The sequence below is a fragment of the Strix aluco genome, chromosome 31, assembly GCF_031877795.1.
Source record: "Strix aluco isolate bStrAlu1 chromosome 31, bStrAlu1.hap1, whole genome shotgun sequence".
NCBI classification, from domain to species: Eukaryota; Metazoa; Chordata; class Aves; order Strigiformes; family Strigidae; genus Strix; species Strix aluco.
This window is the reverse complement of record NC_133961.1, coordinates 2488535-2512732: the sequence shown is the minus strand read 5'-3', so window position 1 is coordinate 2512732 and position 24198 is coordinate 2488535. Positions and strand designations below refer to the sequence as shown.

Sequence of the window (24198 nt, the reverse complement as noted above, 5' to 3'; positions counted from 1 at the left end):
AAGATATTATTGCTGAGATATTATTAAGCAAGAAATGTAGTTTTGATAAGAGGCAATAGCCTTTGTACAGAGGAAGGCTGCCAACTTCCCCAAGCTGTGAGATACTGAACCCATGCTCAAATGTTGCTGGATTTGAGCTCTGCTAAAGAAGGCTAGAAAAGTCACTCCATTCAAATTAAAAAAGGGAGTTATGGGAAAGAAAGAGAAGGGAACAGAAATGGAAGAAAGGGTACAATGTATGCAAAGTTATTTCATAGAAAGGACAGGGAAAGGTTCAAATGAAAAACTAAAGCTTGTAGGATCTTTGTGTCTGTTAATGTTAGCAAGTTGCCATCTGATGGTATAAACGGAGGAGTCACATGCGGGATAATGAAACAGATTTCAAAATAATGAGTAAAATTGTTAGTATAGCTAACTGCTAGTTTCTCCTGCTGTTGGCACACAAATTTATACGGAGACCTGGTGATTATTAAAATGGTAATCCAAATCATGAATCACATATGCTTAATGAGGAAATTCATGTGAGCTGCAAGTTTGCGTTGAAATGAATCTCCACATTATAATGAGTGAAGGGAGTAGCCTGCCATCACCATATTTGCTTGAGAATATTAGTTAATGAAAGAAACGACACAATTCTGAACATGTGGTATGGTCATGTTTCTTGCGGTTAAATTCATTGTTACCTTGGAAGGAAGTCCAGAACTGTTTAGAACTACAGAAGAGCATGAAAGAAGTAAAATCTTTTGCAGCAGTAAGGTTGCCAAAAGGATCGGTCTTTCCCTTTGTCTTTCATTTTCAACTCTATACATCTCATCCACTGAGTGTTTCTTTAAAATTTCTTACGATACCCTTCCTATCTTTCTCAACTTTGAAATGGCACCAGGAACTGAAAGAAGAGGTTGAAGAAGACACAGGATTGGGAGATTAACAGTTTATAGGAGGATGCAAAACTTTTTCAGTCTCTCATTCAGCCATGACTTGCTTGTTACAGTGTAATGTCATTTCTTCTAATGTGCTGACTCCAGTGTCTTTCTATGAAAAAAACAAAGAAAAAGAAAAAAAAAAAAAAGCTTTAAGCTCTGTTTTTGGAATCTATCCAGAAATATTTTCCCCTAAGCTTGTTACAAACAGCTGCCAGGACTCCATGAGTCCCTTAACATACAGCAGTGAGTACTCCTCATGAACATTGTATTAATAATGTTCTTGGTCAACAGTTTCACAGAGGACTGATGCAAAGATATACAGAGAAGAAACAAGGTCTTCAGGGACTTTGCTGTACTTTCTGCCAGAAAAAGAGCAAAACCAGAAAAATGTCTTTGTTTTATGCTTCATTTCCACTGCTTATTCAACAGAACATTTTTGGAAATGGACTATGCTCTAGGTATCTCCAGTTTCACTTGTCTTTCCTTCTAATGTAGTCAGAACTCTGTTTGCAAGTTCTGATCTTTACCCCTCTGTTATAAACACAGGGCTGGACAAGTCCAACCCCAAGACTTACACCTCAGATGCATATTTCTAAGAAGTTTAAAACAGAAAATCAAAATTATATCAGTATCCGTGGTATCTGAATTTTCATCCATGCAAAAAAGGTTACCTGAATGTGGGAAGAATCAGGGCCCACACAGAAAGCAAAAGGGTTGTAAAAATATGCTGTAGACTTAATGGCCTGACCTGAAAAAGATCAACTTTCATATGTGTCCTGGAAAGAAATAAATGGTGTATTGCCTTGTTTTCTAATGTTAGTAGCATTGGATATCAGATGATGAAACTTTAAAAGGGACTAAAATTTCCCTGTTAGTGGCATATGGGATTCAGCAGGTGGTGCTCTTCCCTCTGTGTGTTGTTTATGAATCAAACATTGGGGCTGTGGTGGAAGACTGCCTCATACAACTTAAGCCCCCAGACATCTGTAGTTTTTTGGTTATTCAGTAGACCGTGTCACAATAGTAATGACAGTAAAAATAAAGAGCATGTTTCAGATGAAGCCAAAGCTTACTTTTCCCTATGTGCACACCACTTCCTCACCTCTTTCTCCTTCCCTTGAAGTATAAGCATGGACTAGAGCCTAAATATTCTCCTTTCCTGTGGCCGAAGAGAATCAGCATCTCTGACCTGAGTAACTATGTTGACAAGTTTCTGTCTCATTTGCTCAGCAGATTTCTTAATCATAATTGGTGATATTTCTTATATTTTCTTCGCCTGAGGATCAGACTTTCTGTTGCTAAGAGTTAATAAATACCACTGCCCCCTCTCCCCCCCCCCCCCCCCCAAAAAAAAGGGGTGAAAACCCAGAAATTGTCACAAGTGTCACAGCTATGGATTGCAAATAGTACCAATGAAAATGTCTCATGGGTATTTTCAAGTGGTCACTCTTCATCTGTACCTTCCTTGCAGTGTTTTCCCAGTCAGAGCCCTTCCAGCACACTCTTCAGAACTTGGAGGCCAGGAAGGCAGGACACTGCTGGAGTCTCAGCTCTTCTTAATGATTTTCTTTATAATTCCAGATACTGGTCTATTCTATTAAATATTCTTTCCATCAGTCCTTTCTCAGACACCTCAACTTTTTATTGGTCTAGCGCATAGGACACTACGGGTGTTTCATGTAGTTGGGGAAGAGAGAGCAACCAATGTCAGAAGCCACGGTGCAAAACTACCCATGGGGAATCTGTGCAACCTGTTGATGCTCCTTTGAGTGCAATCACAGAGCAGCCAGTCAGCTGTGTTTGGCATCTGGAGTCCCAGGAAGAATGGTGTGGCACTGCCAACTTACAATTTGGAGGTGCCAAACAGGTGCCACTGAGTAAACTATCTAGAAGGATCTTGAGCATTGTCAGAGCTCTTCTGACCGTGCCAAGCTATCAACGTATAATAGTGACCCAAGGTTTTCTGTGGCAAATTGTAACTTTAAATACAAACACGTAGCAGAATTAGGTAAGTTAACAGCATTCTGTTCTCATGTCTTTTTCACTTCTGCTCCAGAGTCTCTGCCGTTGTGAAAAGAGAAGCTGCCTCTGTTCTTCAGCAGTGAGAAGTGAACAAGACATCACAGGCTTGTCTGTCAGCAAACTATTACATGTAAAACCATAATGTCTGTAGGCATACGAAAATTATAACAATAGGCTTATATGGACATCGTTGATACAGGAAAACCGAAGCAGTTTTGGTATGTGGCATGTGAATCTAGTTTGAAGTTTGATTTAAATAATACACAATGAATACAGGTTGCTGAAATGATTTAACATTAAATGAATCCTGTTTGTGTACCGTGGTCATCATAAAAATGTGAGCTTTTGCCAGCAAATCATTATAGACTCATTTTTTGTTGTGCAGGAACGTTCTGCTGTATTGTTGGCACTTATATATTTGTTGACGGTCTTTGATTTTTAGTAATTATTACATATTTCTACTTTTTATCTTAAGGTACTTTTGTTTTGAATCTACTCATGCATTATCATGTTTCCATTAATTCTTCTTTTATTTGAGATTGAATGTCTAAAACCAGGGGGAAAGGTAAGTACGTCTTTCAGATTATTCTAAGCTTTTCTTTTGTATGGTACGTGGTATTAATAATGCCCTACAGGGAAATAATCGAAGAACTTTACTATAATACTGTGGTTCAGAATGGAAGCATGACAGCCGTACATTACTGCTAATTGAATTTAATGAGCTTCTTAGCCCTATGCAAGTGAGTCTTTGAAATAGAAACTATTCAATTTGCATAATTTGGATTATAATTAAATAATTTCACATTTACCACGGGGGCAAGTTTAATCTTAATTAGACCTTTTTACAGAAAGTTGATGTGATATATCTTTGCATCTATATAGATGTATGCTTTTGAAATAATTATATTAATCAAAGTTTAATCTTGAAATAGATAAATATGGCAGCATTTTCTCTAGGGAAATTTTAGTAGTGATGCGCTTCCTGGTTTAGAGATAATGAAAAGTTATTTTTTCCCCAATAGCTTTATGTCCACCATTTTAACAGAGTGATAGCAGATAATTTGCCTAAATGAATGATATTTTGACTTTAGTCGTGTTGCAAAAGAGGGGAAGCTTTAGTCTGTATTGTTAGAATTACAGAAAACGTGTGAGTCTTTATTGCATTAGCTGATTGAGGTGAAGTTGGGCTTGAACTTGCTTTCACTGCTGTTATTTTCTTACACTCCTTTTGATCTCGTTGAAATCCTCAATAAAGTTTTGAACCGCAGTCTCATATTCACTTAACAGTGAGTAAGAAATTGCCCACATGTTAAATAATCTATATAGGTGATTGGTTAGTTGAACTAACACTGATGTAATATTTATGCTGTATGTAAGTCTTTTTCCCCTTGGTTACAAAATTTATATTTTCAGTTTCTTTTTCTTGCAATACGCTTTCCAAAATCTTACACTATGTTTTCCCCCGTTTTTGAAGTATTAAGTACCTAATAAGAATTACTTGACTGACTTTTTGTAGGATCTCAGTTGAGAAACAAAGGATTTCATTTTTTTGCAAGATGACTACGAAATAGGTTCCTGGAATCTGAGGTGCCTCACTTCAGTACAAGGACTTGCCTCTCCTCTTTCCATAGGTTCAAGTTGCCCTTAATTTCTTTGAAAGTCAGTTTGAAATGTAGGTGCTTATCAACCCTGCAAAAGAGGCCATAGATGACTCAAGGCTATAAACATCATGCTGTAATATTGAGAAGTCTTTTACCTTTAACAATAGTCTCTCCAAGTGGGTGGTGGTGAGGAAGAGCTTGTAGTACAGCTACTTATACTGTTTCTGCTCTGTGGATGAGGAGGAAACTTAAGTCTCCAGGGCTGTCAATCCAGCATGAAATTCAGATATTTTTACAATTATTATTTTAGCTCTGTGAGTCATTCTGTGATACAGAAGAATTTGTGCAGTAAATAGATAACGGGTTAGACCTAGCCAGTGTTTAAGTGTGATACTGGAGATGCACATTTTTGTCTCTGTGTCATTTTGTAGTGATATTTCTAGGTATGTAAAAGCAGTGATTCAAGCTTAGGTAATAGCACTTTAAATTCTGCTCATTATCTTCATATTTAAAAAAAACAAAGAAAATATAGCGAGAGTGTGTGACTGTCATTTCAGACACACACACTCATCTCCCAGTCTCTTGATTCAGTTCCACTAACTATATCTGATCTGATACCTCAGAACGAGCCCTGCAACAGAACTGATAACCCATAATGCTGTATGGAAACAGAAGGATTTGCGAAGACCAAAAATTCTCCATAATTCTAGTAGCAGTTTGTTTACCGCACAAACAAAAACATTGATTATCCTTGATTTAGGCTTAATGAACACAGATGTATTTAGTCATGCAGTTATTCAGCATTTAGATATCTAGCCATAATATTTGATTCAGTGATATCGTCAGCATTGATGCTGAGAATTGAAAATGCTAAACACAGATGAGTGTACTCAGTAGTATGTGGAAGTTTGGTCTTAGTTGGTTGGGTTGTTTTTTTTTTTTTTCCCCTCCCAACAGAATGAGTTAAAGAGCAACAGGGGAGAGTAAAATATATTTAATGCATCTCTCTTACTGTTTAGAACTTTGTGTGTATGTCTTGACATCAGAAAATTGTACTTTTCAAAGTTTCTTCACGTGCAAACCTTGAAGTCTTACACGTCCTTTGTAACAGTTTCAAAGGTGTTTCTCCATTGCATATCAGCCTACAGGAATACATGATACCTACAGATAAATTAAAATCAGGGCACATGCAAACCACAATCAGAGGTATTTAGATTTGAGATTTGGTTTCCTCTACAAATTCAGGAGATTAAGCTGAATTTAGGAACATGACTGCATGCCAGTATCACTGGGGTTTCTACAAAATGCAAGGAGAAGCAAAATCAAACATTTTTAGAATAAGAATTTTAACATCCATGTACCATGCTCATCAGATTAGTATTTCTCTTCCTTTACTATATTGAAAAAAATCCAGTTTTTCATAGTGACTTTTTTTTTTTTCATTGCTCCCTGGTTTTTTGGGAGTTTTCTTAACGGACCTAAGACAACTAGTTACTAATTGAAAGTTGAAACCATATAGACCTGGCATGCCCTGCATGTGGCAGGCAGCAACATGACAAAACTAATATTCCAAACTGATACTATCGTATCTCTGAAGTGACGCACTAAGCGAAGTTTTGAATATGGAATTGGTTTGACTTCCACTTCACACTGTAGAGAAGTCTTGTTAAAGACAGGCTCATGATCGCTTCATATGTTGCTCTGAGAGCAAGAGAACACTTACTTCTGATATATGGTTAACACAATAAAAGCCCGTCAAAAGAATGAGCATACTAGCTAGTGAAGAGGACTACGAGTTGCTTATCAAGGAAAGGTATCAGATTGTAATATCATGTCATGAATATATACTTTAAAAAGTAAGTAAAAGTATGTAATATGAGTGAATGTTTCAAACAGCACTAGACAAATGAAACAAATTAATGGTTAAGCTATTCCACAGGTGTTTATATCACCCTCTTTCTTTATGATGCTCTCTATCTTGAGTTTGTCCTATTTCCTTTAACCAAGATTTTGCCAAATGAGTAAAAAGAACATACTTGACAGCTGATGTCCTTTTTTTTTTTTTTTCCCCAGTTTTTGCCACTTTTTTCTTTAGGAGGAAAAACACACATGCAATTAGATTTTGTCATTTGAATCTCAATAATTCCTATCTATAAGTTGTTAGCTTTACCCAGACAACGTTATGATATATAAACAACACATCTGATCCTGGTTATTTTTTACCCTTAATCTCTGTACTTGCAAAGAGATATTTTTGTTATTGCTGCTGTTTTTTTTCTTTTTTGTTGTAAAAGAACTGGAAATGGTGGCCTTATAATACAACTGTTGCCAGAGACTGTTGTCCCAGTATATGTTGGGGCAGTGGTAAAACTGTAATTCAGCTAGGCTTGACGCACCAGGGCTTTTTGACCCCTCAGCCTGTCTTTCTTACTCCTTGGAGGAGTACAGACTCTGCCATCCTATCATTCTTGTTCACATTATTATTTCCCTGTATTCATCCATGACATGAAGAGTCTTGAGACACTGTATGACCTCTTTTTGCCCATGGCATTTAATATAAAGATTCAGAAACTGAATATACTGTGTTTTTAGGGAATCTGCTTCAGAAAACTCTTTCCAGTGTTTTATTTAACCAAGATACAGGTGCCATATAGGTGAAGAAATCAAGGTCTGAGGAGTGGAGGTGTTTGACAGTGTTGCAGTGCTTTTGTGTTAAATCTCATTAATGCTTAAAAGGGAGTTGTTTTTCATTTAGCTGAATAGGTGTGTTTTCATTTGACCTGGGGAATTTGTTCACCAAATGAGGTATAAAAAAGTAATAGAAAAAACATTAGAATTTACATTTTATATTTCTTGTCTCTGTCATGTACATGATTATCTAATACAAGTCTTCTGTGAGTGAGTGGATTTGATGCTTATTAGTATCTGATAATGATGGGATAACTGGTGGAAAGCCAGTACATTCTCCTCAGACCTGCTGTTTCTGTTTATTAGGATAACTGACCAATCTTCACTGTCTTGCTTATGTGTTCATCCTGCCACGTAGGCTATACAGTAACTGAACTGTTAAGAAAACATCAGCTGAAAATAATGTAGTAAAGAGTTCATTAATACACTTGGTAATGTGTTGGTTAAATAGTTCAAATTATCAGTCTGGAGAGTTCAACTGTGTCTATAAATTTTCCAGCTCTTTGTGATAGATGGTAAGCTTCCATCCATCCAGCTCTTTTAAACTGGATTTTTGGCTAGCGAGGTGATGGTCCGAATGAAAGGCCAATGAAGTGATAGATATATAAATAGTCATTACATATCACTAAAATGTGATATGTAATTAAAATTGCCACTCATATTGATCATGAAAGGGAGCAGAATATGTTGATACACATTGTCAGATCCCAAGTTAACTGGAACCTGTCAAGAGAAAGACACCTAAGTATCGTGTAGACAGATAATGAAAATATGCAAAAGTCTAATGTGCAGCACAGTCATGAAAGCAGAGTGCTAGCACACATAAGAATAAGGAAATATATTGAAAATGCTATGCAATTATCTAAATCAACAGTGTTGTTTCCTTTGAGTACTGGATTCAGACAGTGGTAGGTATTTACTTTTGCGAAGTCAATAAAGTGAAGCCCTGAGATGGGAACATAAAATACTTCTATCGCAAGGAAAGGAAATAGCACCTTTGTTTCTATCTGCATGTTGTCTGAGAAATTACTAATACAGCCTTCATAATCTTGGATCAGGCCCAGTCAGCATGGGTTTATGAAAGGCAGGTCCTGCTTGACAAACCTGATCTCCTTCTACAACAGGGTGACCTGCTTATTGGATGGGGGAAGGGCTGTGGATGTTGTTTACCTTGACTTCAGTAAGGCCTTTGACACCGTTTCCCACAGCATTCTCCTGGCAAAACTGGCTGCTCGAGGCTTGGATGATCGCACGCTTTGCTGGGTAAAAAACTGGCTGGATGGCCGGGCCCAAGGAGTTGTGGTGAACGGAGTTAAATCCAGTTGGCAGCTGGTCGTGAGTGGTGTCCCCCAGGGCTCGGTTTTGGGGCCACTCCTGTTTAACATCTTTATTGATGATCTAGACGAGGGGATCGAGTGCACCCTCAGTAAGTTTGCAGATGACACCAAGTTGGGTGGGAGTGTTGATCTGCTCGAGGGTAGGGAGGCTCTGCAGAGAGACCTGGACAGGCTGGAGCGATGGGCTGAGCCCAACTGTATGAGCTTCAATAAGGCCAAATGCCGGGTGCTGCACTTGGGCCACAACAACCCCCAGCAGCGCTACAGGCCTGGGGAGGAGTGGCTGGAGAGCTGCCAGTCAGAGAGGGACCTGGGGGGGTTGATTGACAGACGGCTGAACAGGAGCCAGCAGTGTGCCCAGGTGGCCAAGAAGGCCAATGGCATCCTGGCTTCTATCAGAAATAACATGGCCAGCAGGGACAGGGAAGGGATCTTGCCCCTGTACTCAGCACTGGTGAGGCCGCCCCTCGATGACTGGGTTCAGTTTTGGGCCCCTCACTCCAAAAAGGCCATTGAATGACTCGAGCGTGTCCAGAGAAGGTCAACGGAGCTGGTGCAGGGTCTGGAGCACAGGTCTGATGGGGAGCGGCTGAGGGAACTGGGGGGGTTTAGTCTGGAGAAGAGGAGGCTGAGGGGAGACCTCATCACCCTCTACAACTACCTGAAAGGAGGGTGCAGAGAGCTGGGGATGAGTCTCTTTAACCAAGTAATGAGTGATAAGACAAGAGGTAATGGCCTCAAGTTGCGCCAGGGAAGGTTTAGACTGGATATTAGGAAGTATTTCTTTACAGAAGGGGTTGTTGGGCGTTGGAATGGGCTGCCCAGGGAGGTGGTGGAGTCCCCATCCCTGGAGGTGTTTAAGAGTCGGGTTGACCCAGCGCTGAGGGATCTGGTGTAGTTGGGAACTGTCAATGTTAGGTTAATGGTTGGACTGGATGATCTTCAAGGTCTTTTCCAACCTAGACGATTCTGTGATTCTGTGAATGCTAACACTGTGTCATGTCTGTATTTAGCGTTCACCAAATTTTGAATCCGGATCTGAATATGTTTCCAAACCCGATTCTGTTTTCTCCTTCAGCCAATTTATTGTTCTGGACAACGTTAATGTTCGTGGGTTTTTCTACTATGTGGTGGAATTGCTAATATGGTTCAGCTGCAATGCTATTTTGAAACATTTAGAAGAAAATAAAGAGAAAACAAAGCCTCAGTGAATAAAATCTAGTAAGAATATATTTCTGTGTTCAACTTTCACTGTTTGTCAGGTAATCAGTAAAAGAAAATGCCTGAAGTATTGCAACACCCACTCAATGTGCACGCGTATCATTGTATCCATCCATAACAACTGCATCAGTAAAGCTGGAGGTGCTGAGGAATGAGTAGTGGTAGGAACTACTGAAGTAAATAATCATACAAGTAGGAATAATTGAGAACTCCATTTTTTATGTATTTCAGGCTGTTTTGAGACCATTTATATTTTACTGTGCCTAAAGTACCACTATATCTAAACATTGTTTTGATTCTGAAGGGGAAATGAGTGTCAGAAAGATTTTGGATTTTCAAAGTGAATGCTGTACTTTAAGGGTAATCCTGTGAGCACCATAATGGAACATGAAGAGAAGTTTGTCAAGTGGCTTACGCCAGTGACTGATTCTCAAACCGAGGAAATGTGTATTTCTGGAAATTATTCATGGAGAATAAGTATCTGAACATGGTCTGTCAAGATAAGTCCTACCTAGTGTGAGAATGCAACTGACCAGAGATTAAAACCCAGTAAAACCATGATTTTGTTGTAATGCTCTTTATTGACACTGATTCCCCCCTTCTATAAGACAGCCACATCATGCATTTCCTTTCTTAAAATCAATTTAGCCTGTCTTAAGAAACAAAACCCTCTGAATTTAGTTGGCTGTAGGTTAGAAAGTCTGGTTGTCCCCATTTTTCTGAATGTAGGTCTATTACAGAAAATTCACCATTTTAATGTTCAGAAGTAATCTTCTGGTTTTATGTTTAAATGCATGAGGGTATGCACGTGTGATTTTATGACACTGTCCTTTACGTTAAAAGTTCCCTGTATCTTTCTACTTTTAACCAGCCAATATATTTATAGACTCTAATCATATCTTCTCTTAACCTTCATTTTGCTGGGGTAAATGAGCTAAGCACTTTCCCATTCCTCTTACAAGACTGGATTCTGTTCTTTTGATGATGATCCTGTTATCTTCTACAGCTTGAATCAGTATTCTTTGCACATGCATGGTCATCTGCTGAAGTCTACATGAGGTTTTGTACAGTTATGTTAAAACTGGAATACTCCTACCTGATAACATTATGGTTATGTTGTCTTGGCTATCCAGTAACTGTCTAGTGACATTCAACTTTTCAACTTAGTCCTTCCCTAAGCAGTTTATAGGACTGAACAATATAACTGAAAGCCTTTTGAGTCAGTGAGTGAAAGACATTGGATGTGCCGTTAAATGTCATCCTATTTTCTCCATTTTCAGGTGTTTGAGTGAAAACAGATAAAATAAACAGACTTTATACACATGGAAAAAACCCAGGTGTTTCCTTACTAAAAATATCTTTCAGGTTAGGGATGGATAATGTCACTCAGACTACATTGCATTGTATTACATTCTTCATGTATCTGCATCTTGGATTATTTTTTTTCTTCTGAAAATTCCCAGATCTGCAGCTCTTGGGAGCATTGCTCCCACTTCTTAACTTTGATATTTATTAATCTATAACCAAATATATGTATATATACGCCTGCACTAAGAGATTGTATAAAGATCCTTGATCTTCCTTCCTTTTTTTTTTTTTTTTTTCCCAAAGAGCTTGGCTTTTACTATATCAAAGTCAGAAATCATAATAATTATCACAAAAGAAAGTTCTTGTTTTCCAGCTGGATCTCCTTAAATTCCTATAAAGACTGAAATAAGAGTGTGGAATGATCTCCTCTCGCGGCATCAAAGAGTGATGCTCCCTGTATAGATGGCCAGACTGCACAGCCCAGCTGCTTCACCAGTGAATATCCCTGACACCTACACTCCTGATTAATGGACTCTATGGAAAGAAGAAATGTATAGTTAAAGTTTTTATCCCTCTACAGGGCTCTCTCGTTTTCCACCGTTGTAAACACCTCTTCACACATGTTTTTTCATTGGTGCAGTGATATAAAAACCATGTCATTGCAGTATTCCTTATTATGACCGATAAAATTAAGCTGCTTTTATTTTCTTTCAGAGTTGTTGTATTTTAATGCAATTGATATAATTTCTAATGCCCTACCAAGGTTAAGTTTAAAGCTACTTTAAGTTTACTTAAACTGAAAAAAACTGATCTTTGTCTTTTTTTCCATCTAGTCTCTGGATGTATTTGTAATGCTGCCTTTCTTTGTTGCTTTGCATCTATATCTGGCAGTGATTTATTCTTCTATTGTTTTTCTTCTTATGCAACGCATCTATTTAGAAAAGTCATGTGCAACTGCCTTACTGGTGGTTATTTAATACTCATGGGACCTTACAATATTTATAGATTGGGACCATAAGTCCACTGTGGATTTGCTGACTTCATCTGAATTTAATTGAGGTGAAGAAGAGTGTAATAATAATTATTACAATAAGCTATAGTACTATTTGACAATGTAGAAACTTTCTTTTGATGAATGAGGTGTTTTCATATCATCTGTGGCCAGAAGGGCAAAGAAACTACTGTGATCACAAGTGGCGTACCATCCTTGATCTGTGGCCATCTGGCCGTGTATGTGACTGAAGGGGAATAACCGTGTAAAGCAGAGAACAGAGGTGACAGGGAGATGATTTTCTTCATATCTCCATCTTTTTATCTCTCTGTGTACTTAGTTGCAGAGGCTGAACTTCACCGAGATTGTCAACAAAGCCATTATTCCACTCCTTGGTCAATGTGTGTTCATTTTCTGCTGGCTGCTTCCAGGGATCGATGCGCTGTATGCTGATCTTTTTCTCAGGTTCATTTTTCCAAGGGCAGTTATGTGTAATCCTCAGTTCATCTACATCATGAAAACATCATGATTAAGAGGTGACAAATTGTTGAAATAATAATTCACCTGTGGGGAAACTCAAGGACAGAAGACTGATAAAAGATCACTACTACTATAGTAGTTATGATTGTTATGGTTTGTGTGTTAATTTTTGCTTTATTTTTGTTTGTCCAGTAAGTTCGGTTTTGGGTTATTTTTAAATTTATTAAAGGAGCTCATATTTGTGTTTTGACCCCCTTCAGGGGTTTCTGATTATGGATGGATCTGGGAAGAGGAGATGGAAGGAGAAATAAACCAGTAGGTTCTCGGGAAAAAAACAAGCTTTTCTCTTCCATTTAACATAATCTGTAGCTTACAGTGATGCTGTGTTGATAAAAAGAAAAATCTTGGATCTTTCATCAAAAGAGTTCGAAGGTCTTTTATGATATGAGAAATGTCTTCTAATTGAAATGAGTCTCTGGGGGGTGGGAAATGGCCTACAGTGGTATTTGAAAGAAGTGCCTTGATACGGCGCTCTGAACTGCATATTATGAACTAAATAAAACCATGCTGAGCATAAGCAGAACCACATGGCAGCTTTCTGCATAATGCTGCCTGTGGAAGGGTCATATAGGAGATAAGTTATACTGACTCTATCAAGTTAGAAATCTCTTTTTGGATCAAAAGATTTTAAGAAAACTGAAGTTTGCTTGATGTATGCTATTTCTAGTACACATGGATTGATTTTACTAGGAAATATGAAGAACTAAATCTGTAAATATTCAAATGACAATAAGAAAGATATATTTCTGTAAAAGTTTAGGTTACAGGTGTGGTATTTGGGGGGTGGCTGTTTGTTTGCTTGTTTTGTTTTTAATTTCAGTCATATCTAAGTAATAATACAACGTGATTTCTTTTACCTTTCTTGGGGATAGGAACCTGTCTTATATTCAGAAATTGCAGAATGTGTTTCAGCTTGTCTTTAATTCTGAGCACACATTGCTCTAAAGGGAGAGATAATACAATTCTTTTTACAACATCATCCTACTATGAGCCTGAAATTCTATTTCCAAGACATTTGTAAAATATAATATCAATTCCTATAAACTCAGGATAATCTGACTGTAGGATGTTACTTACTTAAATAGCATTTATCCATATCCATACATTTATGATAATAGGATAATTCTTTTCTACATGAATTAGGTATGGACTAAGAGTTTTAAATTTTTGTGAATTCTAATTGTATACAAATAAATTATGTGGCTTAGATTGTTCAATTGTTAATGAATAAATATGAAGCTTATTTTTTAAGCAGCATAAATATAAAATCTTTCTGGCTTAGCCACCTTTACTTTAATGAATTCTGATTAAAGTTAAATATTGTCCTGTCTTGATAAATCAAATCATTTGAATTTGTCGATCGCAGTGTGGAAAATAGTTTCTGTTTCTGCATATATAAATAATAATTATGTATGTCTTTTCACTGTGTCCAGAAGTTGCTTTCCCTCTTTGTGGTAAGGGAATTAATCTATATTGCCTTTCCTAAGTGAAGAGCATCTGTCACAGAGTATACGAAGATGACTTAGGTCCAGATATAAATCTGTACTGAAACCCAGTAACAACTCATATCTTCAGTTCTTTCAGTGTAAACCCCAGCGTAGACATTCATATTTCAAAATAAGTGTCATATTTTGATTTAGTTTAAGCCAGCTAAAAATGACTTAAATCAATATAATGCAGTCTTAAAGTTAGCAATGTTCACACAAAGGCTTAAAATAGCAGTAGTCTTTACATTGCAATTTCGTGTAAACTGTATAAATATATGAAACATCATTTGAAAGCTTTTCAGCCAGTAAAAAGCTCTGCTGCACTGTCCTGTTTCCTAGTCTACCTCAAAGCCATAGCATCTCAAGCTGTTTGCGTTACATTTAGGAGCTGAAGGGACAGATTTGAACATGATGTGAGAAGGATTTCCTCTGAGGAAACCTTTTGTGCCTTGGGGAGGGCACTCTGAATCAGCTGGTCCCATTTGTTTCCACCATGGGGCTCCTCCTACAAGGATGAGGGGGAGGCTGTCCTGCTGCTGTCCTTCGGAAGCAAATGCATCCCAGGCTGCAATTCGATATCCCCAAAATTAAATATAGCAACTTTCACTCTGCCTTGCAACATATGTGATCTTTTACACCTATGTAAGATAGGTATAAAATGTTCCTATTCTGGTTTGCTCGCAGTGTACACTTGGATAACATTCATTCTGCACAGGTGTTAATGACTCCACCAAATACCAGATACGAGAATGAATTGAAAAGTTAATTGAAAGTTAACTATCGTTTTTATCTTGTTAGCAATGGAGTTGTAGCCAAGATTTTATACAAGAGGGAAATTAAATTATCACTGAGAATGGAGAACTACCCCCTCGTCCCCTCAAAAGAAATTGCGTACTTTAAAGCAATGACAGAATAAGAAAGCATCTTTGGAAAAAAGCGCCTAATGTTTGGCCGATATCCTACGCCATGGTAAAGAAATGGTTTATTGAGCTGTCTTTAATTAATCAGTTTTACATGGCTGGGAACTATATCTCTAAAAGCTACATAGTGGTTCATGCGTGCAAAGCATTTCTTTGTGTGAATACATGAATGTTTTTTAAGAAAGAAAAAAATAATTTAAAATATTTGAAAAAATCTTGAGTGCTGAATGAGTTTACTTCAATGAGTGTACTAGAAGTACTCAGAATTACAGTACAGGAAAGATTTAAAATCTTTCATTCAAAACATTAAATGTTTTTTCCCCAGGCGATAAGTAAGAGGAATATATGTGCACATTTTATGCCACGTTCTACAACTGTGACTATGCCAACCAGTTGCATGATTTATTGACTTAGTAGGAACAATGGAGTGATTTCCATAAAAAAAAACAAGTATAAATCCAACGAAGACTTCTCCAATGTGTTACTTTGACCTAGTCTATTTAGGACTCCAGTTCTTTTCAGCATAGAGGCATCATAAACTAAGGAAATTGCCCTGCAGAGGTGCTGAAAATTTATGTCGTTTAGGAAATTTTGGGTAACTAAATGAGATTGCAGAATACATTTGTTTCAAAGGTAAAGAGACATGCATGGCGTTGTGCAAAGGGAAGGAAAATCCAAATAATTCAGTCTTAGTCACCACTCATGAGGGAACAATAATACCATGAATTTTTTTCTAATTTGTTTATAAACATTTGTAATGTGAAATAATTTGACCTTGTTATTTCTGTGGGGGATGATCAGGACTGTGAAAATAAGGTTTTATTGAAATACAACGTGGCAATGGATGAGGGCGTTTGTCCTTGCTAATCATGTAGTCTTTACTGTAGAAACAACAGAAAGATTGAGACATAACATTTGTAAAGCAGAAAATAGAAAGGAGTGATATGTCCTGTCAAACTATCAGAAAGCAGAGCCCAATCTGAATTTGAAATTGAAGGGTCAAAAAATGAATTTAAAGTTTTGAGTCACCAACAGATTGTTGAAATGCAGTAGAATGTGGTAGGTGTTTTAAGAAGAAAATACTGCGCTGCTGGTGGATGAAAGGCCAATCTTTTCTTCAGTTATAGGAACATGAGAAGGAAATAGGATTCCCTGACATTAGGGGGAGCATGAGAAACAAGCAAACTAAATGCTCACTTTAATAACACTTCCTCAAAATATTGTAGATGTCTTTGAAACCTGGTTTCAGGGAAGACAAGAGGCAATAAGCACAAATTGGAATACAGAAAATTCCATTTAAATCTAAGGAGAAAGCTTTTACCGTTTGGGTGGTCAAACAAGGGAGGTTGGATTAGATAGTCTTCACAAGTTCCTTCCGACCTCAAAGATTATGTCAGTGATTCCCAAATCTAGAATGAAAATTGTTTAGTAATTAATCATATATGTAATTGTATTTATACTCCAGGCAGTTCCTCAATTGCAATTAGAGAGGAGAGATTAAGAAAGTTTTTCACTGAAGCTATGCCTTAACACTTTTAATAGCAAGTGGCAGGTATTTCTCTAATTATAGAAGGACGTTCACTATCTTTGTGCAAAGAGGGGAAATATGTGATCTAGTTTGGAGACTGGGATGCCGTCTGATCCATTCCTGTACTGCTGCCAGAGGTAGTTCATAACATCCTTGTGAAGGATAAAATACTGATGGCAGTAAACTGTTTGAGCTTCATTTAAAATTTAGTAACGCATTATTATAAGATGAAACTACCTCCTGTTCTTCCTTTGGCAGAGCGGCTCTCATAGTTTTAATGGTGACATTAGGCCAAATTCTTATCTTCGTGCAGCACAGGAGTAAAATCACTTTCTACAAGGAAGTTCTTGGAATGATCCTGGTGATTAAGTTTTAAAAGAGCCGTAGTCTCTGTAGATTTCTCTTATATAATAGTAAGTTAAACTGTGGTATAATCTGTGACTGTGAATGTGTCTGATGCATTTTTGTCTCTTGTGTCTATTTTTGTCCCCTGATTATTCTCATTTGTTATAGAAGATGAATAATATATCAGTTGTGTAGGTGTATGTATAAAGGTTTTTTCCATGCTTTAAAGAATAGCAATCTTTTATATTCTATTCCCTAGATATTAATATATTTTCTATAAGATTAAATATGTTTCTATTTTTATATTCTATACATTTGTTGAAGAATGTATTTATTTTTAATATCTGTATCCAAATGGAAATTCTTACTGATGGTAAGAAACTATTAGATCCATCCAGTTAAATTTTAGATAATGATTTATTGCTTTTCTAGATCCTGAAGCTATTTTTTTCTATACATAGAAAAAGCCAGCAGAGACAAGAAGCTGACAATAGAATAGTAGACTAATAGAATAGTAGAATAAAATAATTTAATTACAGTTAATTAATAAATCCACTGGATCACAAGCTAATAAAAGCAGGTGATAATATAACTTTGGTGTAGAAAATCACTGTTTAGAGAAAACATGATGGATGTGATCAAAATATTCCTTGTATTTCCATACTGCATATTAACTAGGTACATGATTTTCATTTATTCAGAATTATTATATATAACTGATGAGATATGATGCACAATGGCTAGTGATGTGCACTGTTGTAGTTTCTGAAATTCAAAGAGAAACTGCAAATATTACAATATCTCAAGGTAAGCTCAGTATTAGTTACAAAGGAATGTTACCACATTTTTATCCCTGAGTTTTCGTTCAAGCATAGAAGAAATGAGCTTTCTGGAATTTAAGTGACTTATACTAATCATATTTTCTATAGAAGTATTTGGGTTCTTGCATGAACTTGTCAGATACCATACAGCTGTGATATTTTGATTAATTAGGTATCAACAATTAGGCATGTATTTACTATCAGGTGTTTTTTCCTTCAAAAGAGAAGTTACATTTCCAGGTATTTGAACAGCTGCACCATGTCCAAAACTAACATACGTTAACGTAGTACGCACCTGCCTTAGAATTTTAGTGTTTTTCAGTGGAATAACATGAAGTATTTCAGATGAATAAAACATGTAAGTAGCCATTAATGGCTGTTACACATATATAGAACCACAATAGAAGCAGGCTGATGAAAGGGTTGTCCTAGGGGATAAAAAAAATTAAATTGTTTAAATCTGCAGTTAGTAGGGAAGATTTATGTATGTCATGGGGATAGTTGGCTTTTAATTCATGTCAGGAAGTAACTCTGTAGTGTCAGAGGCAGTTTCAGCACCAAGAATACCCAAGTCCAGAGGTGCTCCCTAGCATTGTACATTTGGCATTGTTGAATGTTCCTGCCAAATGTTATAAAATGCTATAAACGTTGAAAAAAAACCCTAACACACAACAAAGTAACTAGCTGCATTTCAGCGTACGCCGTTCAGAAAAGGATGATAATGATCTGGATTGACACTACAGTATGCAGATATTTTGTCTGGTAAGTGGGATAATGGCTGTGGTATACACCACCCACCCTGTGGTGTCTCAAGAACAAGTTCCATCTTATTGTTAATATTATGGTTGATAAGGGTAAGCAAAACAGAATATAACAGCAAAATCAGATGAATTCTCTTTTCTATATTTATAAATTGTATGGTTTATATGGTCTGCCTAAGAAATTTTAAGTACTTATACTTCAGAAGCATTTTTATTTCATAATTAATCATCAAATTTCTAAATATACTCATTGTAAAGCACATTATAATCTCTTGCTCTGTCAGCACGAGACACACCACACCATAAAATGTTTTTTTTTTTTCTCCCCCCAACACACAGGTTGCCAGAAAAAAGGAATGTGCTGTGGAGATTGTTAATATGGAAATATCCTAAGATACGGCAAACCGTTTGAGAAAATAAATCCTGCACACTTTGGCATGAAGGATAATTAATTTTACCATGGGTTACTGAAGACAGGTAAACTGAAAATCACTTTCCTTCCATTCTTTCGTTCATTAATATTGTGTGTCTACTAAGGTCTGCTGCCGTTATCTTTTTTCCAAACTTTATTTTTGGCTGTTTATCTGTCCCTTGTCATAGAACCACGTGTGGTTGTATAAGAAAAAAAGCGTTTAAAGGGTTGATTGGTGATCAATTTTTAGGACAGATCTCAAACTGACTTTTAAATTGGTAACTGTAGGCTCTCCATTGGTAGCAGAAGTAAATTATAGGGAATGGATTTCTTGGGACTCATCTGTGTCAGTCTTGTAGTCATGTTTGTTTGTGCTTAAAGCTTATTCTGGATCTGGATGCCAGTTGCATCAATAATGAAGAAAGCTTTTGGAAAAACCTTGTATGCTCTCTTCTTCTTTCTGACTTTTCAGCTTCATAAATGAAGCCAAGGATGGATGTTGTTGAGCTCTAAACTGAAGAGAGAGAACATGCAGCAACATAGAGTGAATTTTAAAAGGCACAGCCTCCTTCCTTTTTTTCCTGTTAATATCAGAAATATACTCCTAAATATAGTATGTCAGGATAGTAATAGCTCAGGCATCCCTGTAGCAGACAGGGCACTCTACCAGAGTTTGTAAATTATGTGAAGTAACAGAATCACAGCAACTATCTTTAAACATACTCAAAGCGATAGATCACATTTTATTCTTAAGTTGATTATATTATCTAGGACGTGTAAGTATTATTCATTAACATTCAGAAAAGTCTGCATGCAGTCCAAGGATGTGGGGGACAGCAAGCATGGAGCCTTTTATTAGAACATCAGAGTGTGTTGATGTGAGCACAGTCTATTTTGTATTTGTGCAGAGGAATACTGAGTCATGAGAGAAATTTACGGTACAGAAGACTTTCCAGTGCCGTCGGTCTGATTTTTCACTTCTTTACATCTTTGTACAGTCGTGGTTGTGAAAAGTGAATTCTGATGGCTACCAGCACTACATTTGAAATGCTCACTTTTCAAATAATTAAATGGATTTTCAAACCTTTTGGTGGTGAATCAGTTCTAATTACGTTTTTGCTCGTATTAGAGTTTTCTGAGATTTTTTTCTACGTGTGAGTATGCTATTAATTGAGAATTATTTTAGGTTGTGAGTTCCACAACCATTCTGGTCCTAACAAAAGCTTTCCAGGTTAAAAACGGACAAAAATAGAAATAATGATATTATAAGAACAGCAGGGTTTTTTCAATTGTTTTTTTTCCCCTCAAAGAGAAGCAATATGTATAAATCACAGAAGAACATTATTTGCTTCTAAAGAATAATTTGTTTTCTTTTTGGTACTTTTCAAATGTATAGAAAATCATTTTACTGAAGAGTAGTTTTTATTATGCCTTATAGTAGAATGTTACTATATTCTATGATAACACTATGAGAAATTAATGGACAATGATGAATGTCATGTTTTGGAGACTGCTGAGAAGTGTTTTATGGAAGCTTTTGGTGTGTTGATGCAGTACAATTGGAGAACTTTCAAAGATGGTGGTGAGTTAAATTTGAATAAATTTGTATTGTTTAGTATTAATTTAGAGGAAAATTGAAGAAAGATAGAAATTCTAAATTAATTTCTAAATCTAATAAATGTGAAAACATGATGGATGTAGACTTGTCTGCTTTGATATTTAGTCGTTGTTTCTCTTTCCCTTAGGAAAAAAGTGTTTAAACTAACTTTGTACTATAGGTATTTATCCTATTACTGCCACTCGTCTTTGAGAATTCCTGTCACCAATCTGTGTACCACCTGCTGGGTGGAATTCTGCTCATTTATTTATATATGTCTTACAGCTTCAGGAGTTTTATTTGCATGCTCTTCCCTGACAGGTCATATCAGGATTTTTTTTGTCTAATATATAAAATTCCTCAAATTGTATATCTGGGTACAGATAGTACCATTGTCAGGCTTAGACTTCAAGAAAGATTTTTAAGAATACATTTTAGGATTGCTTTGTTATAGTGCAGAAGAGAATTGTTGCGTGAATGAATTAACATTAACATTCCATAAACGTCTGCTTGAAATGTATCCTTTCTACATTGCTTGAGGAAGCACAAATGGCATATATGGTGTTTATATCATCTAAGTACTCATACTATTATCTTCTGAATAATATGAGAAATTCCCAGGCTTGTGTATTGGGTTTGCATGGCAAGGTTTTTGTAGTGGGGGGGTTGCAGGAGTGGTTTCTGTGAGAAGCTTCCAGAAGCTGCTAGAAGCTTCCCCCGTGTCCGACAGAACCAATGCCAGCCGGCTCCGAGACAGACCCACCAGTGGTCAAGGCCGAATCCATCAGCAATGGTGGTAGCGCTTCTGTGATAACATATTTAAGAAGGGGGGAAAAAAACCACCTTGCACAACACATGCAGGAGAGAGGAGTGAGAATGTGTGAAAGAACTCTCCAGACACCGAGGTCAATAGAGAAGGAGCAGGAGGAGCTGCTCCAGGCGCTGGAGCCCATGGTGAAGACCATGGTGAGGCAGGCTCTGATTTAATTGGTAATAAATTAAATTAATTTTCCCCAAGTTGAGTGTTTTGCCAGTGATGGTAATTGGTGAGCGATCTCTCCCTGTCCTTTATCTCCACCCACGAGCCTTTCATTATACTTTTCCTCCCCCATCCAGCTGAGGAGGGGTGTGATAGAGCAGCTTTGGTGGTCACCTGCTGTCAACACCACAGCTTGTCATGGTGATGCAGGGATGTATTACATCAGTTAAACTATTTTTCCCCCTTCAGCTCAAATGGTAGGTTTGCAGGTTTTTCAGGATCAACAAAACCTTGTTGTTTAATATTGGACATAAATTGGACAAAACTCTAGCAATTAGAGTAGTGTGCAATAAATACACTTGTTACGGTGTTGTCATTTTTTTCATGGGTGGTTTAACTTTAAATAACATCATATTGTTTAGACAAGTTCTGTTGTAAAGGAAACAAAAATAGGAGTTTTCATAAACAGTTTTTAATGCAAAAAATGTTCAGGTGCATTACCCATACTTTAGTAGTAAGGATTTTTAACCACATCCCTTCATAAAAATCTTAACAACAAAAAATAACCTTATCTTCTTCAGCTGGTGTAACTTGGGGAAATGGAAGGTTTGAAAGTTGTGATATCTTTTAAACAGGAAGGGACTTATGTAAAATTCAGTTCTCTTCTGAAAGAGTCGACACATCTATAATTTGTTTTCAATGGAGCCTCAGAAAGCCCTTAGGCTGAGCTATATCTTTCTCTTCCATCACCTAAGAAGATAAATAGATGTGCCTTAGGCATTTTGCTCTTATGGGTCAAATTCTGCATTACATCTCAAAGTCTGGACAACTAACCTTTTTTTTGAGAGAAGGCAAACATTCCAAATAACGCTTGTTATGAACCACCAACAGATCATATGTCAGTAGCATTTATTTTCAAAATTTCATACTCAGTTTGGATAATGAATTGAACCCGTTGAACCTGTGTCCTCTCAGACTTTGTCATCTGCATCAGCAAAATTTCCTTGGAGCTTTTCCCAAGGGGCAGGATGAGAACCAATGCACTGTGAGAAAAGCAGATACTATGCTTACAGCTTCTGCAGGCTTTAAGTACAAAACATCACTTGAAAATAATGGCTCAATACTTAATGACTTTGTAATCCAGGTAGTATAATCCTCAACATCCACTGTAATAAAATAATGAAAAAATATTGTAGCTATGTAGGCTTTAACATGCCCCAGATGGATCAGACTGATCATGAATGTACTATGCTTTAAAGACTGGTGTTCGAAAAATTTTTGAAATGGTGGTGTTGCAATCATAAATGCGTATATCCTGACCTTCCTATAAAACTGTCCTTCCTGCGAAAGGTTTTCTAACTGACCAATGAAATTTAAAAGACTGTTTTAGCAAAATCTTCTTTTCTTAGGTGAGAAATGTTAAAAACTTCAATATTGGTACTCTAACTTCTCAGACTTAGAAGCTGTGAGAGACTAATTACTGTGAGACTAATGGGGGAGGGCAAAAAAGCAAAGGACAGAAGTCCAAATGCCAAAACCAAAAAGCTAGAGCAAATATATTTAAAAATATTTGAAATCCTTTTGGTTTAAGCAGTTTTCATGTGACCTTAGGTGAATGATGAAGAACTGGCTGTAAGTGCTCGGAGTGAGTCCTCAAGGAACTGACCTACTGTCATCAGGTAAAGGTAGTTTGGCAGATAATACGAACTCTTGCAGCCAGTAACTGATGACAACTGCTTCTTACTGTTCAGCCGCACAAAGATGGAGGTGCTTTCTAATTGAGGACTAGCTCACTGCTTTTACTAGCACATTTCACTGAAATGTTCACAAGATTAGCCACAACAACCCCCAGCAGCGCTACAGGCTTGGGGAGGAGTGGCTGGAGAGCTGTCAGTCAGAGAGGGACCTGGGGGGGTTGATTGACATCCGGCTGAACAGGAGCCAGCAGTGTGCCCAGGTGGCCAAGAAGGCCAATGGCATCCTGGCTTGTATCAGCAATAGCGTGGCCAGCAGGGACAGGGAAGGGATCTTGCCCCTGTACTTGGCACTGGTGAGGCCGCCCCTCGATGACTGGGTTCAGTTTTGGGCCCCTCACTCCAAAAAGGCCATTGAATGACTTGAGCCTGTCCAGAGAAGGGCAACGGAGCTGGTGCAGGGTCTGGAGCACAGGTCTGATGGGGAGCGGCTGAGGGAACTGGGGGGGTTTAGTCTGGAGAAGAGGAGGCTGAGGGGAGACCTCATGGCCCTCTACAACTACCTGAAAGGAGGGAACTGGGGATGAGTCTCTTCAACCAAGTAATGAGTGATAGGACAAGAGGGAATGGCCTCAAGTTGCGCCAGGGAAGGTTTAGAGTGGATATTAGGAAGCATTTCTTTACAGAATGGGTAGTCAGGCATTGGAATGGGCTGCCCAGGGAGGTGGTGGAGTCCCCATCCCTGGAGGTGTTTAAGAGTCGGGTTGACCCAGCGCTGAGGGATCTGGTGTAGTTGGGAACTGTCAGTGTGAGGTCAATGGTTGGACTGGATGATCTTCAAGGTCTTTTCCAACCTAGATAATTCTGTGATTCTGTGATTATGTTCTCTTGAACTTTCACTTTCTTAGTAACACTTCAAAGTGCTTGATCCAAGCAAGTAGAAGTGTTACCAGAACTGTAATATCTTACCTTGGTCACAAGACATCATATATTTATGGTTTAAGCATTTCCGCATCAGTTTTC

General features: G+C 37.5%; 1 protein-coding gene across 1 annotated transcript in view; it reads left to right on the top strand.

The window, feature by feature from the left end:
- Nucleotides 1-24198, top strand: part of LRRC4C (leucine rich repeat containing 4C) — a 512204-nt gene that overhangs the window by 259941 nt on the left and 228065 nt on the right. Inside the window, exon 3 of the mRNA XM_074809816.1 lies at nt 18833-18970. The gene's annotated coding sequence lies outside the window, so the exon portion shown is untranslated. The remainder of the gene's footprint in view (nt 1-18832; nt 18971-24198) is intronic.